The sequence below is a fragment of the Solanum pennellii genome, chromosome 5 (assembly GCF_001406875.1).
Source record: "Solanum pennellii chromosome 5, SPENNV200".
In the NCBI taxonomy this organism is placed as follows: domain Eukaryota; kingdom Viridiplantae; phylum Streptophyta; class Magnoliopsida; order Solanales; family Solanaceae; genus Solanum; species Solanum pennellii.
Window position 1 is genome coordinate 1,008,624 of NC_028641.1, and position 6,046 is coordinate 1,014,669.

The window sequence follows — 6,046 nt, forward strand, 5'->3', positions numbered from 1 at the left end:
TATATATATATATATATATATATAAATTCTTTTATAATCTTCTCTGAAATTGCATGAACACAAAAGTATTCATGCACCAATTTCCTTTTCGTTTTAATTTCAACATATAATATATTAATATTTTATAATTGCTTTTAAATATTCGCCAATGCATGTGACTTAATTGAATAAATTACCATTATCATTCAAATTGATTAGAAATTAGATTTAAAAATGTATATACTTTTTATACTTTCATACTCAAAACTTCAATTATTAAAGATTTACATTCTTTTCTTTTTGTGTTTATGATGATAGTCAAATTAAGTTAATCTCTAATCTAAACAAAATATCTAAATAATTTAATGCTTTAAACGTGTTTTCATAATTGTATTTATATGATGTGATATAATCACGCGGCTTGATTTTCCAATATTATGTAAACTAAACAATAATGTGTTTTCATTGTCATCATTTTGTCATATATTTTGCCCATAGGTAGAAAATTTCTCGAAACTGATTCAAAATTTAAAGTTTATTAACTTTTTTAATGAGTTCTTTTTATAAATAATTTTATATTTCACGTTAAAAGTATTAAATTTAAATTCATTTTTTTAAAAAAAAATATTAAAAGCTCAAATTCTAAACTTTTGATTAAGAATTACCGAATCTCCAATCATTTAAACAAATTGTTGATCACTTAAATGATTCAATTTACTATTTGATTTTATACTCTCTTTTTTTGGATAGTCTTGATACATCAATTAGTTAGGTTTTTTTTGTTTCATTCTTCATATTTGTAATGGATCAGAAAATATCTTTTTTTTTCTCTTTTGTGCCTTTTGCTAAGACAAAATTATATATTAAAAATTTGTATATTAATTATATATGTATAACTTATGTATGTTAAGTAATACTTAAAAATATTTTATCATCTATTATATTTACTACGACAATACAATATATAATTACACATAGTAAATTCTACTAAGTGAGCTTTAAAGGGAATAGTATATACAGATATTATTACTATTTTAAAAAATATAAAAAAATTATTTTCGAAAACCTTTTATTTAAGTGATATTAAAAAAAATGATGCATTTAATATATTTACTATATAAGTTACGTTGTTAATTAATCAATTTACTAAAAGATGATGCATGTAATATCATCCAATTATTATACTTTAATTTATGATATATGTATAAATTAATACATATGATTGTATTAATTATAAATATTCCATATAATTATGGTGTACTTCACATATTTACTAAAAAAGGTCCTTTTAGTAAATATGTGAAGTACACCATAATTATATGGAAATAGACTAATTATCAATGATATTTATATTACTTTACAGTGAGTTATATCAAAATAATAAATATAAATCATTTCAAATCTTTATTTTTAAAAAAGATAGTCAACTATGTAAATTTCAATAAGAATGTTATATATGTTGACTCTACAAATATCAATTAAAATAATAAGTATATATGTTTAATAAATTACTTTTAATTTTATTGATAAACTAATTGATCGAATAATATATTTCCGCTACTTCCCTTTTTTATTTGAAGCAGAAATGTAGTACCAATAGTTTCTCCTCCTAGAGTTACAAAAATTAATTATAAGGGCCCTATTTCTTTGTACACCATTAATTGTCCTGTCTTTACTAAAGTTTATGAAACATCACAATCTCTAATATAGTACTTCCACTATTTTGTTAGTCATGTTTTTCTCAAGCTTCTTATTAAAATATAATTTGATTAATTATTTTTATTCTTTTGAATTTCAATTTAATACTATTTCTTAAATTGTATCAATCTCTTTCTATATTTGATTGAGTAAAAACAAAAGTAGAAATTAATAATTAATTAATTATCTATTTTTTTTAATAATGATGATCGATTACTTGGCTCAGCTAATTGATATTTTCGATTGATTTGATCGAATTTTATTCTTTTCGACGAGTAAAACAAAGAGAAGAGGAGACACTTAATAAAATGGAAATAAGATAAAATCTTATATCTAAATGACTTCTGGCATAACCGGAAGGATCGAAACCACAATGATTTTTCACGAAAAAATAGCAAGAAATTATAAAAGAATATAATAATTTCTTAAAAAGAAAAATTGACACACTTCTATTGATGATTGTCAATTAAATATGTATAACTCTTACCACTATTGTTTCTTTTTTGTATATATTTGGCTTACATGTAAAAATATCTTATATTTTGTGAAAATACATCAAACATCATTACATTAAAATGGACTCAAGAAGTGACATTATATTAGTCTTTTGCTTGAAAAGAAGATTGAAATTAATAATCTAATCGATTTTTTAAATCGGTTTGGTTATTATCGAATTAAATCAGTGTTTTTAATTTATTTGGTTTGAAAGTAATTTTTTTTTTGAGAACATACGCACCTTGATAGACATGAACAATCCACAGAAAAGACGTTATTGTCGGTTCAATTAAGCAATTAAGCAATATTAGAGTTATCATTACACGAACAAAGTGATAGTATTTTATATGAACTAGGGTAGGTAAAGACTAAAATGGATTTTGACGGACTTGACTTAGGATTGTTATAGTTGGGTGAAAATGTTGAGTTTGAGAAAATTGTAAAGTTAAAAACTTAAGTTAATTAAAATTTAACAAAATATTTATATTTTGTTTATAAAGACTATATAAATAATTATCAAATTCATATCTAATTTATCAGTTTGGTTTGGTTATTTTTGCAGTTTTTTTAATAAAATTAAAATCAAACCAAACCAAACCAAATAGTATTGATTTTCAAAATTTAACCAAACCAAATTAAATATCATTTTCTTTAATCAATTTGATTCAAATTACGATTTGGTTCACTTTTTAATCGTAACTATAAACCACCCTAATTATGATACTGATATATATTTTAATCTTTATTTAACTACCTTCAATATATAGAAAAGACCAATAAAAATTTCTTTTCCAATGGTTAATCCAAACCTATCAATGACCACTTTTTAAATGAATTAAATTCGTGTTGTCGAATCAAATTAATTAAAAGTTAGGTATAACCAACATTGACTAATGACTTTATTGCAGAATTAAGATGCTGCTAGTATTCATTTAAATAGGAATCCAATATTAATTAAGGAATATTTGGAGAGAATTGATTTTATCAAAAAAAAAAAGGTCTTTTTTTTATTTATGGTTTTTATAATAATTTTTATACGTAAGAAATTTGAAAATAATATTTTATTTTATTTATTTTAAAAATAGCAAAGAGATTTTAATTTCTCGATATATTTATCTTCTTAAATTTCTACATGTGGCCTAAGTCCTACGAAATACTCCATGTGTAATCACATTCATAAGTGATATATATAAATTCACGTGAATTTATAATCAAACTTTTAATCAATAATATTTATCTATATCGATGAATTTTAATATCGTGTTTACTCAATAATATGTATTACAATTTTTGATAAAAAAACGTGTTATACATTATCTGATCGTCTCGTATTAGCCCGTGTTTTAACGTGACATATTTGTCAAATTTGTCGATCCATTGAAAGTTACGTGACTTACGTATAAAGAAGTCATAATTATGTCATCATATGTGAAAGTTATCTCACATTTGTATTTTTTAAATATGTGGAATTTCTTGACTTTTTTTCTTTTATATTTTTAAACCAAAAATCATTACACAAAACAAATCTAATTTTATTTAAAAACAATTAAATAAAGGAATTTTGCTTATATATATACTATGGTACTCTAAAATTTACAGAATGCACAAGAACATTGAAATTTAACCTAATTTATTTTCCAAAATACAAAATTATTAAGAAAAATGTATTTGATTTTAGTAAAGGTTATTCTTGAAAAGGTGAAATAAACGTAACCAGAAAAGAAAACTTAGAATATCATGAAAAGTTATTCTTGGCAATGCGATATTATATCACGATATGAAATCGTGAGATGAAATCAGCGTTTTAATATGCGATTTCACGATGATTTCATATTCTCCAAAAATCTTAATTTGAGAATTTTATAACCATGATTTCGAATTTTTCAAATACAAAAATTGACCCATAAGTTTATATTTTGTTAAAATAATCCCATATTTATAGCTAGTAGCTATTTATTCCAGATGTAAATAAAATTTATAATTATATCATTGCTTTCTAAAATTTATTATTCTCACCAACATAAAATTTATTATTACTTTAAATCAATTCCTACTTTATCATTTATATTCAACAAATTTATCATTTTTTTTATCAAATTTATTTATCAATCAAATTTATTACTATTACTTTAATGTTTAATATAAAAAAAATAGCTTTCATCTATAATGAGTGAACAAGATTAACCACAATGACTTTCTAATAATTTATTGTGCAACTTTATAATTTTTTGTTTATTCGGCAAAATTCACTTAAACGTTGAATAATTAGATTATGTAATCAACACATATATATATATTTAAAGGAGAAAAAAGGATCACGTAAAAGAATTTGCATTATTGCATACTCCTAATTTGGTATTAGGGGGATGAACAATAGGTACCATTTAAAAACAAATATATTGACCCTTTTAATAGTATTTGTGGCACTTGATTTACACGTTCATCTCATTTTTATTTGAAATAATATGTGATGATTTCATTATTTATGTTGAGTTATGACAATTTCTGAATAGGTATTCTACATTTGAATCAAATTATTTCTAGTTGAAGAATTTCTCTAGTTGCTTTGAAATAATTAGGAAATTCTTTCGGAAATTTTATTTATGGCGCTAATATATTTGGAGTCAAATGTTCAATACATTCTAAGAAGAAAAATCGAAATATCAGTCTAATCGAGATTATCGATCTCCAACAAATCAAGTTGGTGAACTAAAACATCTCAATATAGCAAGCGAAAAGGAAATAACTTAATTAAATTGTGAAAATAGAGTTGTGGGAAAGCAATACAAGTGTGGTGAATATGGTAGGCGAAGTATCAACCAAGATCGCAAAAATCCGATAACTAAAGTGTCACTAGCTTAAGCTCTGACCCGAGTAGCATTGAAAATGTAAAATATAATCGCGTGTATCACCAAAGACCAATAGCAAAAAATCAAAAGAGTGAGAGGCATTGTGTGCGTGTGGGTATACACACCTAATTTTGAGTTCTAAGCTAAACTTAAAATAAACACAATAAAAAAAAGTTTTAGTTAGATTCAAACCCTGATCTCAAAGGGTTTTATCTCTAACTTGTACCAGTAGCACGAGGACACTTCTATTCTTTATATGGATGTACTGTTAATTATATCCTAATTTCTACAAGTTTTTAAAAGTAGATATACATATGATTTTTTCGAAAGTTAGCTGGTGCACGTGCACCCCCTTCTTCATAGTGTGGGTCTGCCTCTGGTTTGAAAAAATTACATATTGTTTCACTAATTAATAATTATACCAGATTTCAAGTTAGATACACTTAGTTTTTTTTTTTTTTTTTTTTTTTAACTAGATACACTTTGAAATACAAATTCATAGGAAGAGAGGTGAGTGAGAGAGGAGAGAGGCAAACGATGTAGGAGGAAAGCGAGCAAGTCATCTCTGTGTATCCCAAATACATGTATTAAGATACCAAATACATTTTGAAATATACATACAAACGGAGAGAAGCGATTGTGAGAGAAGGAGAGAGGGAAAAAGGCGAGCGAGAGAATCAAATACATGTGAATTTAATCAAATACAATGTATGTGGAAAAAATACACGTATCCAAAATACGAATTCTAGTAAAAGTAATTTTGTTTCTAAACTAGTGAGATTCGTATCGTTAATATAACTTATTACTACTAATTAATATCATGGACAATTAAACAAGAAGGAAAGGAGTAAACACCGGACCTTAAACAGTTTTTAGACCTCTATTTTATGTTTGTTGCATGCAAAATATTGCCAATCTCAAATTTCAAACGTCATTAAACATAATTAGTTTTACACCTCTCTTATTCTTAGCCCCTCAAAAAAAAAAAATCCAACAAAAAATATACTAAAAGCTTTTTTTTATAT